Source organism: Phalangium opilio, unplaced genomic scaffold (assembly GCF_054372755.1).
Source record: "Phalangium opilio isolate 3A_F unplaced genomic scaffold, DU_Popi_V2 ptg000054l_1, whole genome shotgun sequence".
Taxonomy (NCBI): Eukaryota; Metazoa; Arthropoda; class Arachnida; order Opiliones; family Phalangiidae; genus Phalangium; species Phalangium opilio.
The window spans coordinates 2,061,435-2,076,766 of record NW_028324173.1 but is presented as its reverse complement, the minus strand read 5'-3'; the positions used below and the strand labels follow the sequence as shown (position 1 = coordinate 2,076,766).

General features: G+C 38.7%; 13 non-coding genes and 42 pseudogenes across 13 annotated transcripts; all 55 read right to left on the bottom strand.

Moving 5' to 3' along the window:
* Window positions 1-31: 31 nt before the first annotated feature.
* Window positions 32-134, bottom strand: LOC149670002 (5S ribosomal RNA; annotated as a pseudogene).
* Window positions 135-361: 227 nt separating this feature from the next.
* On the bottom strand, window positions 362-480 carry LOC149670001 (5S ribosomal RNA). The gene has a single exon (XR_016367627.1). It is a non-coding gene; the product is annotated as a 5S ribosomal RNA (ribosomal RNA).
* Window positions 481-616: 136 nt separating this feature from the next.
* On the bottom strand, window positions 617-735 carry LOC149670000 (5S ribosomal RNA; annotated as a pseudogene).
* Window positions 736-857: 122 nt separating this feature from the next.
* LOC149669999 (5S ribosomal RNA) lies at window positions 858-960 on the bottom strand (annotated as a pseudogene).
* Window positions 961-1,097: 137 nt separating this feature from the next.
* Window positions 1,098-1,216, bottom strand: LOC149669998 (5S ribosomal RNA; annotated as a pseudogene).
* A 122-nt stretch (window positions 1,217-1,338) lies between these two features.
* Window positions 1,339-1,441, bottom strand: LOC149669997 (5S ribosomal RNA; annotated as a pseudogene).
* Window positions 1,442-1,578: 137 nt separating this feature from the next.
* Window positions 1,579-1,697, bottom strand: LOC149669996 (5S ribosomal RNA). Its single transcript, XR_016367760.1, has one exon. It is a non-coding gene; the product is annotated as a 5S ribosomal RNA (ribosomal RNA).
* A 122-nt stretch (window positions 1,698-1,819) lies between these two features.
* LOC149669995 (5S ribosomal RNA) lies at window positions 1,820-1,922 on the bottom strand (annotated as a pseudogene).
* A 137-nt stretch (window positions 1,923-2,059) lies between these two features.
* On the bottom strand, window positions 2,060-2,178 carry LOC149669994 (5S ribosomal RNA). Its single transcript, XR_016367586.1, has one exon. It is a non-coding gene; the product is annotated as a 5S ribosomal RNA (ribosomal RNA).
* A 136-nt stretch (window positions 2,179-2,314) lies between these two features.
* Window positions 2,315-2,433, bottom strand: LOC149669993 (5S ribosomal RNA). The gene has a single exon (XR_016367519.1). It is a non-coding gene; the product is annotated as a 5S ribosomal RNA (ribosomal RNA).
* A 137-nt stretch (window positions 2,434-2,570) lies between these two features.
* Window positions 2,571-2,689, bottom strand: LOC149669992 (5S ribosomal RNA). Its single transcript, XR_016367738.1, has one exon. It is a non-coding gene; the product is annotated as a 5S ribosomal RNA (ribosomal RNA).
* Window positions 2,690-2,811: 122 nt separating this feature from the next.
* LOC149669991 (5S ribosomal RNA) lies at window positions 2,812-2,914 on the bottom strand (annotated as a pseudogene).
* A 227-nt stretch (window positions 2,915-3,141) lies between these two features.
* Window positions 3,142-3,260, bottom strand: LOC149669990 (5S ribosomal RNA). The gene has a single exon (XR_016367626.1). It is a non-coding gene; the product is annotated as a 5S ribosomal RNA (ribosomal RNA).
* A 136-nt stretch (window positions 3,261-3,396) lies between these two features.
* On the bottom strand, window positions 3,397-3,515 carry LOC149669989 (5S ribosomal RNA; annotated as a pseudogene).
* Window positions 3,516-3,637: 122 nt separating this feature from the next.
* On the bottom strand, window positions 3,638-3,740 carry LOC149669988 (5S ribosomal RNA; annotated as a pseudogene).
* A 137-nt stretch (window positions 3,741-3,877) lies between these two features.
* Window positions 3,878-3,996, bottom strand: LOC149669987 (5S ribosomal RNA; annotated as a pseudogene).
* A 122-nt stretch (window positions 3,997-4,118) lies between these two features.
* On the bottom strand, window positions 4,119-4,221 carry LOC149669986 (5S ribosomal RNA; annotated as a pseudogene).
* A 137-nt stretch (window positions 4,222-4,358) lies between these two features.
* On the bottom strand, window positions 4,359-4,477 carry LOC149669985 (5S ribosomal RNA; annotated as a pseudogene).
* A 137-nt stretch (window positions 4,478-4,614) lies between these two features.
* On the bottom strand, window positions 4,615-4,733 carry LOC149669984 (5S ribosomal RNA). The gene has a single exon (XR_016367625.1). It is a non-coding gene; the product is annotated as a 5S ribosomal RNA (ribosomal RNA).
* Window positions 4,734-4,855: 122 nt separating this feature from the next.
* On the bottom strand, window positions 4,856-4,958 carry LOC149669983 (5S ribosomal RNA; annotated as a pseudogene).
* A 137-nt stretch (window positions 4,959-5,095) lies between these two features.
* On the bottom strand, window positions 5,096-5,214 carry LOC149669982 (5S ribosomal RNA; annotated as a pseudogene).
* A 122-nt stretch (window positions 5,215-5,336) lies between these two features.
* On the bottom strand, window positions 5,337-5,439 carry LOC149669981 (5S ribosomal RNA; annotated as a pseudogene).
* A 136-nt stretch (window positions 5,440-5,575) lies between these two features.
* On the bottom strand, window positions 5,576-5,694 carry LOC149669980 (5S ribosomal RNA; annotated as a pseudogene).
* A 137-nt stretch (window positions 5,695-5,831) lies between these two features.
* LOC149669979 (5S ribosomal RNA) lies at window positions 5,832-5,950 on the bottom strand (annotated as a pseudogene).
* A 122-nt stretch (window positions 5,951-6,072) lies between these two features.
* LOC149669978 (5S ribosomal RNA) lies at window positions 6,073-6,175 on the bottom strand (annotated as a pseudogene).
* Window positions 6,176-6,312: 137 nt separating this feature from the next.
* On the bottom strand, window positions 6,313-6,431 carry LOC149669977 (5S ribosomal RNA). The gene has a single exon (XR_016367732.1). It is a non-coding gene; the product is annotated as a 5S ribosomal RNA (ribosomal RNA).
* Window positions 6,432-6,659: 228 nt separating this feature from the next.
* LOC149669976 (5S ribosomal RNA) lies at window positions 6,660-6,778 on the bottom strand (annotated as a pseudogene).
* Window positions 6,779-6,900: 122 nt separating this feature from the next.
* On the bottom strand, window positions 6,901-7,003 carry LOC149669975 (5S ribosomal RNA; annotated as a pseudogene).
* Window positions 7,004-7,139: 136 nt separating this feature from the next.
* On the bottom strand, window positions 7,140-7,258 carry LOC149669974 (5S ribosomal RNA; annotated as a pseudogene).
* Window positions 7,259-7,394: 136 nt separating this feature from the next.
* Window positions 7,395-7,513, bottom strand: LOC149669973 (5S ribosomal RNA; annotated as a pseudogene).
* A 122-nt stretch (window positions 7,514-7,635) lies between these two features.
* Window positions 7,636-7,738, bottom strand: LOC149669972 (5S ribosomal RNA; annotated as a pseudogene).
* A 138-nt stretch (window positions 7,739-7,876) lies between these two features.
* Window positions 7,877-7,995, bottom strand: LOC149669971 (5S ribosomal RNA; annotated as a pseudogene).
* Window positions 7,996-8,117: 122 nt separating this feature from the next.
* On the bottom strand, window positions 8,118-8,220 carry LOC149669970 (5S ribosomal RNA; annotated as a pseudogene).
* A 137-nt stretch (window positions 8,221-8,357) lies between these two features.
* On the bottom strand, window positions 8,358-8,476 carry LOC149669969 (5S ribosomal RNA). Its single transcript, XR_016367692.1, has one exon. It is a non-coding gene; the product is annotated as a 5S ribosomal RNA (ribosomal RNA).
* A 122-nt stretch (window positions 8,477-8,598) lies between these two features.
* Window positions 8,599-8,701, bottom strand: LOC149669968 (5S ribosomal RNA; annotated as a pseudogene).
* A 137-nt stretch (window positions 8,702-8,838) lies between these two features.
* Window positions 8,839-8,957, bottom strand: LOC149669967 (5S ribosomal RNA; annotated as a pseudogene).
* A 122-nt stretch (window positions 8,958-9,079) lies between these two features.
* Window positions 9,080-9,182, bottom strand: LOC149669966 (5S ribosomal RNA; annotated as a pseudogene).
* Window positions 9,183-9,318: 136 nt separating this feature from the next.
* Window positions 9,319-9,437, bottom strand: LOC149669965 (5S ribosomal RNA; annotated as a pseudogene).
* A 136-nt stretch (window positions 9,438-9,573) lies between these two features.
* LOC149669964 (5S ribosomal RNA) lies at window positions 9,574-9,692 on the bottom strand (annotated as a pseudogene).
* Window positions 9,693-9,814: 122 nt separating this feature from the next.
* Window positions 9,815-9,917, bottom strand: LOC149669963 (5S ribosomal RNA; annotated as a pseudogene).
* Window positions 9,918-10,054: 137 nt separating this feature from the next.
* LOC149669962 (5S ribosomal RNA) lies at window positions 10,055-10,173 on the bottom strand (annotated as a pseudogene).
* Window positions 10,174-10,295: 122 nt separating this feature from the next.
* Window positions 10,296-10,398, bottom strand: LOC149669961 (5S ribosomal RNA; annotated as a pseudogene).
* A 122-nt stretch (window positions 10,399-10,520) lies between these two features.
* LOC149669960 (5S ribosomal RNA) lies at window positions 10,521-10,623 on the bottom strand (annotated as a pseudogene).
* A 137-nt stretch (window positions 10,624-10,760) lies between these two features.
* On the bottom strand, window positions 10,761-10,879 carry LOC149669959 (5S ribosomal RNA). Its single transcript, XR_016367585.1, has one exon. It is a non-coding gene; the product is annotated as a 5S ribosomal RNA (ribosomal RNA).
* A 137-nt stretch (window positions 10,880-11,016) lies between these two features.
* On the bottom strand, window positions 11,017-11,135 carry LOC149669958 (5S ribosomal RNA). Its single transcript, XR_016367553.1, has one exon. It is a non-coding gene; the product is annotated as a 5S ribosomal RNA (ribosomal RNA).
* A 137-nt stretch (window positions 11,136-11,272) lies between these two features.
* LOC149669957 (5S ribosomal RNA) lies at window positions 11,273-11,391 on the bottom strand (annotated as a pseudogene).
* Window positions 11,392-11,513: 122 nt separating this feature from the next.
* LOC149669956 (5S ribosomal RNA) lies at window positions 11,514-11,616 on the bottom strand (annotated as a pseudogene).
* A 228-nt stretch (window positions 11,617-11,844) lies between these two features.
* On the bottom strand, window positions 11,845-11,963 carry LOC149669955 (5S ribosomal RNA; annotated as a pseudogene).
* Window positions 11,964-12,100: 137 nt separating this feature from the next.
* LOC149669954 (5S ribosomal RNA) lies at window positions 12,101-12,219 on the bottom strand. Its single transcript, XR_016367624.1, has one exon. It is a non-coding gene; the product is annotated as a 5S ribosomal RNA (ribosomal RNA).
* A 122-nt stretch (window positions 12,220-12,341) lies between these two features.
* On the bottom strand, window positions 12,342-12,444 carry LOC149669953 (5S ribosomal RNA; annotated as a pseudogene).
* Window positions 12,445-12,580: 136 nt separating this feature from the next.
* Window positions 12,581-12,699, bottom strand: LOC149669952 (5S ribosomal RNA). Its single transcript, XR_016367244.1, has one exon. It is a non-coding gene; the product is annotated as a 5S ribosomal RNA (ribosomal RNA).
* Window positions 12,700-12,835: 136 nt separating this feature from the next.
* On the bottom strand, window positions 12,836-12,954 carry LOC149669951 (5S ribosomal RNA; annotated as a pseudogene).
* Window positions 12,955-13,316: 362 nt separating this feature from the next.
* Window positions 13,317-13,435, bottom strand: LOC149669950 (5S ribosomal RNA; annotated as a pseudogene).
* A 122-nt stretch (window positions 13,436-13,557) lies between these two features.
* Window positions 13,558-13,660, bottom strand: LOC149669949 (5S ribosomal RNA; annotated as a pseudogene).
* Window positions 13,661-13,796: 136 nt separating this feature from the next.
* On the bottom strand, window positions 13,797-13,915 carry LOC149669948 (5S ribosomal RNA; annotated as a pseudogene).
* Window positions 13,916-15,332: the final 1,417 nt, after the last annotated feature.

Sequence of the window (15,332 nt, the reverse complement as noted above, 5' to 3'; positions counted from 1 at the left end):
TGGAATTTAAAAGAGGAAATAAAAGTGAAAAAGCCAACGGCACGCAAAGTTTCCAAGTACTGACTGCGCTCGACGCTGCTTAACTTCGGTGATCGGACGAGAACCGGTGTTTTCAGCGTGATATGGCCGTTGCACGCAGTATTCCCAAGTACTGACTGCGCTCGACGCTGCTAACGTCGGCGGTCGGACGAGAACCGGTGTTCTCAGCGTGATATGGCCGTTGCCGAGAGTGCTAGATAATAATTAGAATTTAAATTCAGTGAGACAAATTAACCATCATCTTTTTAAAACAATAACAAATAGAAAATATGTTTGCTTTTTTCATATCTATTGGAATTTAAAAGAGGAAAAAAAGTGAAAAAGCCAACGGCACGCAGTGTTCCTAAGTGGTCTCCCTCCCAAGTACTGACTGCGCTCGACGCTGCTTAACTTCGGTGATCCGACGAGAACCGGTGTTTTCAGCGTGATATGGCCGTTGCCGAGAGTGCTAGATAATAATTCGAATTTAAATTAAGTGAGACCAATTAACCATCATCTTTTTAAAACAATAACAAAAAGAAAATATGTTTGCTTTTTTCATATCTATTGGAATTTAAAAGAGGAAAAAAAGTGAAAAAGCCAACTGCACGCAGTGTTCCTAAGTGGTCTCCCTCCCAAGTACTGACTGCGGTCGACGCTGCTTAACTTCGGTGATCCGACGAGAACCGGTGTTTTCAGCGTGATATGGCCGTTGCCGAGAGTGCTATTTAATAATTTGAATTTAATTAACCTTCATCTTTATAAATCAATAAGAAAAAGAAGATATGTTTGCTTTTTTCATATCTCATGGAATTTAAAAGAGGAAATAAAAGTGAAAAAGCCAACGACACGCAAAGTTTTCAAGTACTGACTGCGCTCGACGCTGCTTAACTTCGGTGATCGGACGAGAACCGGTGTTTTCAGCGTGATATGGCCGTTGCCGAGAGTGCTAGATAATAATTCGAATTTAAATTAATTGAGACAAATTAACCATCATCTTTTTAAAACAATAACAAAAAGAAAATATGTTTGCTTTTTTCATATCTATTGGATTTTAAAAGAGGAAAAAAAAGTGAAAAACCCAACGGCACGCAGTGTTCCTAAGTGGTCTCCCTCCCAAGTACTGACTGCGCTCGACGCTGCTTAACTTCGGTTATCGGACGAGAACCGGTGTATTCAGCGTGATATGGCCGTTGCCGAGAGTGCTAGTTAATAATTTGAATTTAATTAACTTTCATCTTTATAAAACAATAACAAAAAGAAGATATGTTTGCTTTTTTCATATCTGGTGGAATTTGAAAGAGGAAACAAAAGTGAAAAAGCCAACGGCACGCAGTATTCCCAAGTACTGTATGCGCTCGACGCTGCTTAACTTCGGGGATCGGACGTGAACCGGTGTTTTCAGCGTGATATGGCCGTTGCCGAGAGTGCTAGTTAATAATTCGAATTTAAATTAAGTGAGACAAATTAACCTTCATCATTTTAAAACAATAACAAAAAGAAAACATGTTTGCTTTTTTCATATCTATTGGATTTTAAAAGAGGAAAAAAAAGTGAAAAACCCAACGGCACGCAGTGTTCCTAAGTGGTCTCCCTCCCAAGTACTGACTGCGCTCGACGCTGCTTAACTTCGGTGATCAGACGAGAACCGGTGTTTTCAGCGTGATATGGCCGTTGCCGAGAGTGCTATTTAATAATTTGAATTTAATTAACCTTCATCTTTATAAATCAATAAGAAAAAGAAGATATGTTTGCTTTTTTCATATCTCATGGAATTTAAAAGAGGAAATTAAAGTGAAAAAGCCAACGACACGCAAAGTTTTCAAGTACTGACTGCGCTCGACGCTGCTTAACTTCGGTGATCGGACGAGAACCGGTGTTTTCAGCGCGATATGGCCGTTGCCGAGAGTGCTAGATAATAATTAGAATTTAAATTAAGTGAGACAAATTAACCATCATCTTTTTAAAACAATAACAAAAAGAAAATATGTTTGCTTTTTTCATATCTATTGGAATTTAAAAGAGGAAAAAAAAGTGAAAAAGCCAACGGCACTTAGTGTTCCTAAGTGGTCTCCCTCCCAAGTACTGACTGCGCTCGACGCTGCTTAACTTCGGTGATCGGACGAGAACCGGTGTTTTCAGCGTGATATGGCCGTTGCCGAGAGTGCTATATAATAATTAGAATTTAAATTCAGTGAGACAAATTAACCATCATCTTTTTAAAACAATAACAAATAGAAAATATGTCTGCTTTTTTCGTATCTATTGGAATTTAAAAGAGGAAAAAAAGTGAAAAAGCCAACGGCACGCAGTGTTCCTAAGTGGTCTCCCTACCAAGTACTTACTGCGCTCGACGCTGCTTAACTTCGGTGATCGGACGTGAACCGGTGTTTTCAGCGTGATATGGCCGTTGCCGAGAGTGCTAGTTAATAATTCGAATTTAAATTAAGTGAGACAAATTAACCTTCATCATTTTAAAACAATAACAAAAAGAAAACATGTTTGCTTTTTTCATATCTATTGGATTTTAAAAGAGGAAAAAAAAGTGAAAAACCCAACAGCACGCAGTGTTCCTAAGTGGTCTCCCTCCCAAGTACTGACTGCGCTCGACGCTGCTTAACTTCGGTGATCGGACGAGAACCGGTGTTTTCAGCGTGATATGGCCGTTGCCGAGAGTGCTATTTAATAATTTGAATTTAATTAACCTTCATCTTTATAAATCAATAAGAAAAAGAAGATATGTTTGCTTTTTTCATATCTGATGGAATTTAAAAGAGGAAATAAAAGTGAAAAAGCCAACGGCACGCAAAGTTTCCAAGTACTGACTGCGCTCGACGCTGCTTAACTTCGGTGATCGGACGAGAACCGGTGTTTTCAGCGTGATATGGCCGTTGCACGCAGTATTCCCAAGTACTGACTGCGCTCGACGCTGCTAACGTCGGCGGTCGGACGAGAACCGGTGTTCTCAGCGTGATATGGCCGTTGCCGAGAGTGCTAGATAATAATTAGAATTTAAATTCAGTGAGACAAATTAACCATCATCTTTTTAAAACAATAACAAATAGAAAATATGTTTGCTTTTTTCATATCTATTGGAATTTAAAAGAGGAAAAAAAGTGAAAAAGCCAACGGCACGCAGTGTTCCTAAGTGGTCTCCCTCCCAAGTACTGACTGCGCTCGACGCTGCTTAACTTCGGTGATCCGACGAGAACCGGTGTTTTCAGCGTGATATGGCCGTTGCCGAGAGTGCTAGATAATAATTCGAATTTAAATTAAGTGAGACCAATTAACCATCATCTTTTTAAAACAATAACAAAAAGAAAATATGTTTGCTTTTTTCATATCTATTGGAATTTAAAAGAGGAAAAAAAGTGAAAAAGCCAACTGCACGCAGTGTTCCTAAGTGGTCTCCCTCCCAAGTACTGACTGCGGTCGACGCTGCTTAACTTCGGTGATCCGACGAGAACCGGTGTTTTCAGCGTGATATGGCCGTTGCCGAGAGTGCTATTTAATAATTTGAATTTAATTAACCTTCATCTTTATAAATCAATAAGAAAAAGAAGATATGTTTGCTTTTTTCATATCTCATGGAATTTAAAAGAGGAAATAAAAGTGAAAAAGCCAACGACACGCAAAGTTTTCAAGTACTGACTGCGCTCGACGCTGCTTAACTTCGGTGATCGGACGAGAACCGGTGTTTTCAGCGTGATATGGCCGTTGCCGAGAGTGCTAGATAATAATTCGAATTTAAATTAATTGAGACAAATTAACCATCATCTTTTTAAAACAATAACAAAAAGAAAATATGTTTGCTTTTTTCATATCTATTGGATTTTAAAAGAGGAAAAAAAAGTGAAAAACCCAACGGCACGCAGTGTTCCTAAGTGGTCTCCCTCCCAAGTACTGACTGCGCTCGACGCTGCTTAACTTCGGTTATCGGACGAGAACCGGTGTATTCAGCGTGATATGGCCGTTGCCGAGAGTGCTAGTTAATAATTTGAATTTAATTAACTTTCATCTTTATAAAACAATAACAAAAAGAAGATATGTTTGCTTTTTTCATATCTGGTGGAATTTGAAAGAGGAAACAAAAGTGAAAAAGCCAACGGCACGCAGTATTCCCAAGTACTGTATGCGCTCGACGCTGCTTAACTTCGGGGATCGGACGTGAACCGGTGTTTTCAGCGTGATATGGCCGTTGCCGAGAGTGCTAGTTAATAATTCGAATTTAAATTAAGTGAGACAAATTAACCTTCATTATTTTAAAACAATAACTAAAAGAAAACATGTTTGCTTTTTTCATATCTATTGGATTTTAAAAGAGGAAAAAAAAGTGAAAAAGGCAACGGCACGCAGTGTTCCTAAGTGGTCTCCCTCCCAAGTACTGACTGCGCTCGACGCTGCTTATCTTCGGTGATCCGACGAGAACCGGTGTTTTCAGCGTGATAAGGCCGTTGCCGAGAGTGCTATTTAATAATTCGAATTTAAATTAAGTGAGACAAATTAACCTTCATCTTTTTAAAACAATAACAAAAAGAAAATATGTTGGCTTTTTTCATATCTATTGGAATTTAAAAGAGGAAAAAAAAGTGAAAAAGCCAACGGCACGCAGTGTTCCTAAGTGGTCTCCCTCCCAAGTACTGACTGCGCTCGACGCTGCTTAACTTCGGTGATCCGACGAGAACCGGTGTTTTCAGCGTGATATGGCCGTTGCCGAGAGTGCTAGATAATAATTTGAATTTAATTAACCTTCATCTTTATAAATCAATAAGAAAAAGAAGATATGTTTGCTTTTTTCATATCTGATGGAATTTAAAAGAGGAAATAAAAGTGAAAAAGCCAACGGCACGCAAAGTTTCCAAGTACTGACTGCGCTCGACGCTGCTTAACTTCGGTGATCGGACGAGAACCGGTGTTTTCAGCGTGATATGGCCGTTGCCGAGAGTGCTAGATAATAATTCGAATTTAAATTAAGTGAGACAAATTAACCATCATCTTTTTAAAACAATACCAAAAAGAAAATATGTTTGCTTTTTTCATATCTATTGGAATTTAAAAGAGGAAAAAAAAGTGAAAAAGCCAACGGCACGCAGTGTTCCTAAGTGGTCTCACTCCCAAGTACTGACTGCGCTCGACGCTGCTTAACTTCGGTGATCCGACGAGAACCGGTGTTTTCAGCGTGATATGGCCGTTGCCGAGAGTGCTAGATAATAATTTGAATTTAATTAACCTTCATTTTTATAAATCAATAAGAAAAAGAAGATATGTTTGCTTTTTTCATATCTGATGGAATTTAAAAGAGGAAATAAAAGTGAAAAAGCCAACGGCACGCAAAGTTTCCAAGTACTGACTGCGCTCGACGCTGCTTAACTTCGGTGATCGGACGAGAACCGGTGTTTTCAGCGTGATATGGCCGTTGCCGAGAGTGCTAGATAATAATTCGAATTTAAATTAAGTGAGACAAATTAACCATCATCTTTTTAAAACAATAACAAAAAGAAAATATGTTTGCTTTTTTCATATCTATTGGAATTTAAAAGAGGAAAAAAAGTGAAAAAGCCAACGGCACGCAGTATTCCTAAGTGGTCTCCCTCCCAAGTACTGACTGCGATCGACGCTATTTAACTTCGGTGATCCGACGAGAACCGGTGTTTTCAGCGTGATATGGCCGTTGCCGAGAGTGCTAGATAATAATTAGAATTTAAATTCAGTGAGACAAATTAACCATCATCTTTTTAAAACAATAACAAATAGAAAATATGTTTGCTTTTTTCATATCTATTGGATTTTAAAAGAGGGAAAAAAAGTGACAAACCCAACGGCACGCAGTGTTCCTAAGTGGTCTCCCTCCCAAGTACTGACTGCGCTCGACGCTTCTTAACTTCGGTTATCGGACGAGAACCGCTGTATTCAGCGTGATATGGCCGTTGCCGAGAGTGCTAGTTAATAATTTGAATTTAATTAACTTTCATCTTTATAAAACAATAACAAAAAGAAGATATGTTTGCTTTTTTCATATCTGGTGGAATTTGAAAGAGGAAACAAAAGTGAAAAAGCCAACGGCACGCAGTATTCCCAAGTACTGTATGCGCTCGACGCTGCTTAACTTCGGTGATCGGACGTGAACCGGTGTTTTCAGCGTGATATGGCCGTTGCCGAGAGTGCTAGTTAATAATTCGAATTTAAAAAAAGTGAGACAAATTAACCTTCATCATTTTAAAACAATAACAAAAAGAAAACATGTTTGCTTTTTTCATATCTATTGGATTTTAAAAGAGGAAAAAAAAGTGAAAAACCCAACGGCACGCAGTGTTCCTAAGTGGTCTCCCTCCCAAGTACTGACTGCGCTCGACGCTGCTTAACTTCGGTGATCCGACGAGAACCGGTGTTTTCAGCGTGATATGGCCGTTGCACGCAGTATTCCCAAGTACTGACTGCGCTCGACGCTGCTAACGTCGGCGGTCGGACGAGAACCGGTGTTCTCAGCGTGATATGGCCGTTGCCGAGAGTGCTAGATAATAATTCGAATTTAAATTAAGTGAGACAAATTAACCATCATCTTTTTAAAACAATACCAAAAAGAAAATATGTTTGCTTTTTTCATATCTATTGGAATTTAAAAGAGGAAAAAAAAGTGAAAAAGCCAACGGCACGCAGTGTTCCTAAGTGGTCTCACTCCCAAGTACTGACTGCGCTCGACGCTGCTTAACTTCGGTGATCCGACGAGAACCGGTGTTTTCAGCGTGATATGGCCGTTGCCGAGAGTGCTAGATAATAATTTGAATTTAATTAACCTTCATCTTTATAAATCAATAAGAAAAAGAAGATATGTTTGCTTTTTTCATATCTGATGGAATTTTAAAGAGGAAATAAAAGTGAAAAAGCCAACGGCACGCAAAGTTTCCAAGTACTGACTGCGCTCGACGCTGCTTAACTTCGGTGATCGGACGAGAACCGGTGTTTTCAGCGTGATATGGCCGTTGCCGAGAGTGCTAGATAATAATTCGAATATAAATTAAGTGAGACAAATTAACCATCATCTTTTTAAAACAATAACAAAAAGAAAATATGTTTGCTTTTTTCATATCTATTGGAATTTAAAAGAGGAAAAAAAGTGAAAAAGCCAACGGCACGCAGTGTTCCTAAGTGGTCTCCCTCCCAAGTACTGACTGCGATCGACGCTGCTTAACTTCGGTGATCCGACGAGAACCGGTGTTTTCAGCGTGATATGGCCGTTGCCGAGAGTGCTAGATAATAATTAGAATTTAAATTCTGTGAGACAAATTAACCATCATCTTTTTAAAACAATAACAAATAGAAAATATGTTTGCTTTTTTCATATCTATTGGATTTTAAAAGAGGGAAAAAAGTGAAAAACCCAACGGCACGCAGTGTTCCTAAGTGGTCTCCCTCCCAAGTACTGACTGCGCTCGACGCTGCTTAACTTCGGTGATCCGACGAGAACCGGTGTTTTCAGCGTGATATGGCCGTTGCCGAGAGTGCTAGATAATAATTTGAATTTAATTAACCTTCATCTTTATAAATCAATAAGAAAAAGAAGATATGTTTGCTTTTTTCATATCTGATGGAATTTTAAAGAGGAAATAAAAGTGAAAAAGCCAACGGCACGCAAAGTTTCCAAGTACTGACTGCGCTCGACGCTGCTTAACTTCGGTGATCGGACGAGAACCGGTGTTTTCAGCGTGATATGGCCGTTGCCGAGAGTGCTAGATAATAATTCGAATATAAATTCAGTGAGACAAATTAACCATCATCTTTTTAAAACAATAACAAATAGAAAATATGTTTGCTTTTTTCATATCTATTGGATTTTAAAAGAGGAAAAAAAAAGTGAAAGACCCAACGGCACGCAGTGTTCCTAAGTGGTCTCCCTCCCAAGTACTGACTGCGCTCGACGCTGCTTAACTTCGGTTATCGGACGAGAACCGGTGTATTCAGCGTGATATGGCCGTTGCCGAGAGTGCTTGTTAATAATTTGAATTTAATTAACTTTCATCTTTATAAAACAATAACAAAAAGAAGATATGTTTGCTTTTTTCATATCTGGTGGAATTTGAAAGAGGAAACAAAAGTGAAAAAGCCAACGGCACGCAGTATTCCCAAGTACTGTATGCGCTCGACGCTGCTTAACTTCGGTGATCGGACGTGAACCGGTGTTTTCAGCGTGATATGGCCGTTGCCGAGAGTGCTAGTTAATAATTCGAATTTAAATTAAGTGAGACAAATTAACATTCATCATTTTAAAACAATAACAAAAAGAAAACATGTTTCCTTTTTTCATATCTATTGGATTTTAAAAGAGGAAAAAAAAGTGAAAAACCCAACGGCACGCAGTGTTCCTAAGTGGTCTCCCTCCCAAGTACTGACTGCGCTCGACGCTGCTTAACTTCGGTGATCGGACGAGAACCGGTGTTTTCAGCGTGATATGGCCGTTGCCGAGAGTGCTATTTAATAATTTGAATTTAATTAACCTTCATCTTTATAATACAATAAGAAAAAGAAGATATGTTTGCTTTTTTCATATCTCATGGAATTTAAAAGAGGAAATTAAAGTGAAAAAGCCAACGACACGCAAAGTTTTCAAGTACTGACTGCGCTCGACGCTGCTTAACTTCGGTGATCGGACGAGAACCGGTGTTTTCAGCGCGATATGGCCGTTGCCGAGAGTGCTAGATAATAATTAGAATTTAAATTAAGTGAGACAAATTAACCATCATCTTTTTAAAACAATACCAAAAAGAAAATATGTTTGCTTTTTTCATATCTATTGGAATTTAAAAGAGGAAAAAAAAGTGAAAAAGCCAACGGCACGCAGTGTTCCTAAGTGGTCTCACTCCCAAGTACTGACTGCGCTCGACGCTGCTTAACTTCGGTGATCCGACGAGAACCGGTGTTTTCAGCGTGATATGGCCGTTGCCGAGAGTGCTAGATAATAATTTGAATTTAATTAACCTTCATCTTTATAAATCAATAAGAAAAAGAAGATATGTTTGCTTTTTTCATATCTGATGGAATTTTAAAGAGGAAATAAAAGTGAAAAAGCCAACGGCACGCAAAGTTTCCAAGTACTGACTGCGCTCGACGCTGCTTAACTTCGGTGATCGGACGAGAACCGGTGTTTTCAGCGTGATATGGCCGTTGCCGAGAGTGCTAGATAATAATTCGAATATAAATTAAGTGAGACAAATTAACCATCATCTTTTTAAAACAATAACAAAAAGAAAATATGTTTGCTTTTTTCATATCTATTGGAATTTAAAAGAGGAAAAAAAGTGAAAAAGCCAACGGCACGCAGTGTTCCTAAGTGGTCTCCCTCCCAAGTACTGACTGCGATCGACGCTGCTTAACTTCGGTGATCCGACGAGAACCGGTGTTTTCAGCGTGATATGGCCGTTGCCGAGAGTGCTAGATAATAATTAGAATTTAAATTCTGTGAGACAAATTAACCATCATCTTTTTAAAACAATAACAAATAGAAAATATGTTTGCTTTTTTCATATCTATTGGATTTTAAAAGAGGGAAAAAAGTGAAAAACCCAACGGCACGCAGTGTTCCTAAGTGGTCTCCCTCCCAAGTACTGACTGCGCTCGACGCTGCTTAACTTCGGTGATCCGACGAGAACCGGTGTTTTCAGCGTGATATGGCCGTTGCCGAGAGTGCTAGATAATAATTTGAATTTAATTAACCTTCATCTTTATAAATCAATAAGAAAAAGAAGATATGTTTGCTTTTTTCATATCTGATGGAATTTTAAAGAGGAAATAAAAGTGAAAAAGCCAACGGCACGCAAAGTTTCCAAGTACTGACTGCGCTCGACGCTGCTTAACTTCGGTGATCGGACGAGAACCGGTGTTTTCAGCGTGATATGGCCGTTGCCGAGAGTGCTAGATAATAATTCGAATATAAATTCAGTGAGACAAATTAACCATCATCTTTTTAAAACAATAACAAATAGAAAATATGTTTGCTTTTTTCATATCTATTGGATTTTAAAAGAGGAAAAAAAAGTGAAAAACCCAACGGCACGCAGTGTTCCTAAGTGGTCTCCCTCCCAAGTACTGACTGCGCTCGACGCTGCTTAACTTCGGTTATCGGACGAGAACCGGTGTATTCAGCGTGATATGGCCGTTGCCGAGAGTGCTTGTTAATAATTTGAATTTAATTAACTTTCATCTTTATAAAACAATAACAAAAAGAAGATATGTTTGCTTTTTTCATATCTGGTGGAATTTGAAAGAGGAAACAAAAGTGAAAAAGCCAACGGCACGCAGTATTCCCAAGTACTGTATGCGCTCGACGCTGCTTAACTTCGGTGATCGGACGTGAACCGGTGTTTTCAGCGTGATATGGCCGTTGCCGAGAGTGCTATTTAATAATTTGAATTTAATTAACCTTCATCTTTATAAATCAATAAGAAAAAGAAGATATGTTTGCTTTTTTCATATCTCATGGAATTTAAAAGAGGAAATTAAAGTGAAAAAGCCAACGACACGCAAAGTTTTCAAGTACTGACTGCGCTCGACGCTGCTTAACTTCGGTGATCGGACGAGAACCGGTGTTTTCAGCGCGATATGGCCGTTGCCGAGAGTGCTAGATAATAATTAGAATTTAAATTAAGTGAGACAAATTAACCATCATCTTTTTAAAACAATAACAAAAAGAAAATATGTTTGCTTTTTTCATATCTATTGGAATTTAAAAGAGGAAAAAAAAGTGAAAAAGCCAACGGCACTTAGTGTTCCTAAGTGGTCTCCCTCCCAAGTACTGACTGCGCTCGACGCTGCTTAACTTCGGTGATCGGACGAGAACCGGTGTTTTCAGCGTGATATGGCCGTTGCCGAGAGTGCTATATAATAATTAGAATTTAAATTCAGTGAGACAAATTAACCATCATCTTTTTAAAACAATAACAAATAGAAAATATGTCTGCTTTTTTCGTATCTATTGGAATTTAAAAGAGGAAAAAAAAGTGAAAAAGCCAACGGCACGCAGTGTTCCTAAGTGGTCTCCCTACCAAGTACTGACTGCGCTCGACGCTGCTTAACTTCGGTGATCGGACGTGAACCGGTGTTTTCAGCGTGATATGGCCGTTGCCGAGAGTGCTAGTTAATAATTCGAATTTAAATTAAGTGAGACAAATTAACCTTCATCATTTTAAAACAATAACAAAAAGAAAACATGTTTGCTTTTTTCATATCTATTGGATTTTAAAAGAGGAAAAAAAAGTGAAAAACCCAACGGCACTTAGTGTTCCTAAGTGGTCTCCCTCCCAAGTACTGACTGCGCTCGACGCTGCTTAACTTCGGTGATCGGACGAGAACCGGTGTTTTCAGCGTGATATGGCCGTTGCCGAGAGTGCTATTTAATAATTTGAATTTAATTAACCTTCATCTTTATAAATCAATAAGAAAAAGAAGATATGTTTGCTTTTTTCATATCTGATGGAATTTAAAAGAGGAAATAAAAGTGAAAAAGCCAACGGCACGCAAAGTTTCCAAGTACTGACTGCGCTCGACGCTGCTTAACTTCGGTGATCGGACGAGAACCGGTGTTTTCAGCGTGATATGGCCGTTGCACGCAGTATTCCCAAGTACTGACTGCGCTCGACGCTGCTAACGTCGGCGGTCGGACGAGAACCGGTGTTCTCAGCGTGATATGGCCGTTGCCGAGAGTGCTAGATAATAATTCGAATTTAATTTAAGTGAGACAAATTAACCATCATCATTTTAAAACAATAACAAAAAGAAAATATGTTTGCTTTTTTCATATCTATTGGAATTTAAAAGAGGAAAAAAAAGTGAAAAAGGCAACGGCACGCAGTGTTCCTAAGTGGTCTCCCTCCCAAGTACTGACTGCGCTCGACGCTGCTTATCTTCGGTGATCCGACGAGAACCGGTGTTTTCAGCGTGATAAGGCCGTTGCCGAGAGTGCTATTTAATAATTCGAATTTAAATTAAGTGAGACAAATTAACCTTCATCTTTTTAAAACAATAACAAAAAGAAAATATGTTGGCTTTTTTCATATCTATTGGAATTTAAAAGAGGAAAAAAAAGTGAAAAAGCCAACGGCACGCAGTGTTCCTAAGTGGTCTCCCTCCCAAGTACTGACTGCGCTCGACGCTGCTTAACTTCGGTGATCCGACGAGAACCGGTGTTTTCAGCGTGATATGGCCGTTGCCGAGAGTGCTAGATAATAATTTGAATTTAATTAACCTTCATCTTTATAAATCAATAAGAAAAAGAAGATATGTTTGCTTTTTTCATATCTGATGGAATTTAAAAGAGGAAATAAAAGTGAAAAAGCCAACGGCACGCAAAGTTTCCAAGTACTGACTGCGCTCGACGCTGCTTAACTTCGGTGATCGGACGAGAACCGGTGTTTTCAGCGAGATATGGCCGTTGCCGAGAGTGCTAGATAATAATTAGAATTTAAATTCAGTGAGACAAATTAACCATCATCTTTTTAAAACAATAACAAATAGAAAATATGTTTTCTTTTATCATATCTATTGGAATTTAAAAGAGGAAAAAAAGTGAAAAAGCCAACGGCACACAGTGTTCCTAAGTGGTCTCCCTCCCAAGTACTGACTGCGCTCGACGCTGCTTAACTTCGGTGATCCGACGAGAACCGGTGTTTTCAGCGTGATATGGCCGTTGCCGAGAGTGCTAGATAATAATTCGAATTTAAATTAAGTGAGACCAATTAACCATCATCTTTTTAAAACAATAACAAAAAGAAAATATGTTTGCTTTTTTCATATCTATTGGAATTTAAAAGAGGAAAAAAAGTGAAAAAGCCAACTGCACGCAGTGTTCCTAAGTGGTCTCCCTCCCAAGTACTGACTGCGGTCGACGCTGCTTAACTTCGGTGATCCGACGAGAACCGGTGTTTTCAGCGTGATATGGCCGTTGCCGAGAGTGCTATTTAATAATTTGAATTTAATTAACCTTCATCTTTATAAATCAATAAGAAAAAGAAGATATGTTTGCTTTTTTCATATCTCATGGAATTTAAAAGAGGAAATAAAAGTGAAAAAGCCAACGACACGCAAAGTTTTCAAGTACTGACTGCGCTCGACGCTGCTTAACTTCGGTGATCCGACGAGAACCGGTGTTTTCAGCGTGATATGGCCGTTGCCGAGAGTGCTAGATAATAATTTGAATTTAAATTAAGTGAGACAAATTAACCATCATCTTTTTAAAACAATACCAAAAAGAAAATATGTTTGCTTTTTTCATATCTATTGGAATTTAAAAGAGGAAAAAAAAGTGAAAAAGCCAACGGCACGCAGTGTTCCTAAGTGGTCTCACTCCCAAGTACTGACTGCGCTCGACGCTGCTTAACTTCGGTGATCCGACGAGAACCGGTGTTTTCAGCGTGATATGGCCGTTGCCGAGAGTGCTAGATAATAATTTGAATTTAATTAACCTTCATCTTTATAAATCAATAAGAAAAAGAAGATATGTTTGCTTTTTTCATATCTGATGGAATTTTAAAGAGGAAATAAAAGTGAAAAAGCCAACGGCACGCAAAGTTTCCAAGTACTGACTGCGCTCGACGCTGCTTAACTTCGGTGATCGGACGAGAACCGGTGTTTTCAGCGTGATATGGCCGTTGCCGAGAGTGCTAGATAATAATTCGAATATAAATTAAGTGAGACAAATTAACCATCATCTTTTTAAAACAATAACAAAAAGAAAATATGTTTGCTTTTTTCATATCTATTGGAATTTAAAAGGGGAAAAAAAGTGAAAAAGCCAACGGCACGCAGTGTTCCTAAGTGGTCTCCCTCCCAAGTACTGACTGCGATCGACGCTGCTTAACTTCGGTGATCCGACGAGAACCGGTGTTTTCAGCGTGATATGGCCGTTGCCGAGAGTGCTAGATAATAATTAGAATTTAAATTCTGTGAGACAAATTAACCATCATCTTTTTAAAACAATAACAAATAGAAAATATGTTTGCTTTTTTCATATCTATTGGACATCCCCATATCTCCAGTAGAAACAGAGTTACGAGCCTGCAAAGTTTATTTTCAAAAATCAAAAGTAACCTTCTAACAATAAGTGAGACAAAAAATAAGTTGACGACGATATTGAGGTAGCCTCAAGTTTAAAGTATCCTTGTATGGGGAGCAAAGAGTACTATAACATATCCAAAGGAGATCCCAGTATCTCTTGTAGAACAAGAGTTATGAGCCTCCAAAGTTTAGTGCAAAAATCATAAGTAACATAATAAAAATAAGTGAGACGATACCAAAGTTGACGAACATTTTGCTTAATATCTCGGCCCCTGTTTGTCGTAGCTCAATGTTTTTAGTATGGTTAGATGGGGAACAAATTGGACTAAAACATACTCAAAGGACATCCCCGTATCTCCAGTAGAAACAGAGTTACGAGCCTGCAAAGTATAGTCTAATGCATTTCCTAAGGAGGGGTTGTTTGTTTACGTTTAGCTTAATTACTCGGCCCCTGTTTGTCGTAGCCCAAAGTTTCTAGTATGGTTAGATGGGGGACAATTTGGACTATAACATATCCTAAGGACATCCTCGTATCTCCAGTAGAAACAGAGTTACGAGCCTGCAAAGTATAGTCTAATGCATTTCCTATGGAGGGGTTGTTTGTTTACGTTTAGCCTAATTACTCGGCCCCTGTTTGTCGTAGCTCAATGTTTTTAGTATGGTTAGATGGGGGACAAATTGAACTATAACATACTAAAAGGACATCCCCGTATCTCCAGTAGAAACAGAGTTACGAGCCTGCAAAGTTTATTTTCAAAAATCAAAAGTAACCTTCTAACAATAAGTGAGACAAAAATAAGTTGACGACGATATTGAGGTAGCCTCAAGTTTAAAGTATCCTTGTATGGGGAGCAAAGAGTACTATAACATATCCAAAGGAGATCCCAGTATCTCTTGTAGAACAAGAGTTATGAGCCTCCAAAGTTTAGTGCAAAAATCATAAGTAACATAATAAAAATAAGTGAGACGATACCAAAGTTGACGAACATTTTGCTTAATATCTCGGCCCCTGTTTGTCGTAGCTCAATGTATTTAGTATGGTTAGATGGGGGACGAATTGGACTAAAACATACTCAAAGGACATCCCCGTATCTCCAGTAGAAACAGAGTTACGAGCCTGCAAAGTATAGTCTAATGCATTTCCTATGGAGGGGGTTTGTTTCGTTACGTTTTGCTTAAGTACTCGGCCCCTGTTTGTCGTAGCCCAAAGTTTTTAGTATGGTTAGAAGGGGGACAATTTGGACTATAACATAGCCTAAGGACATCCCCGT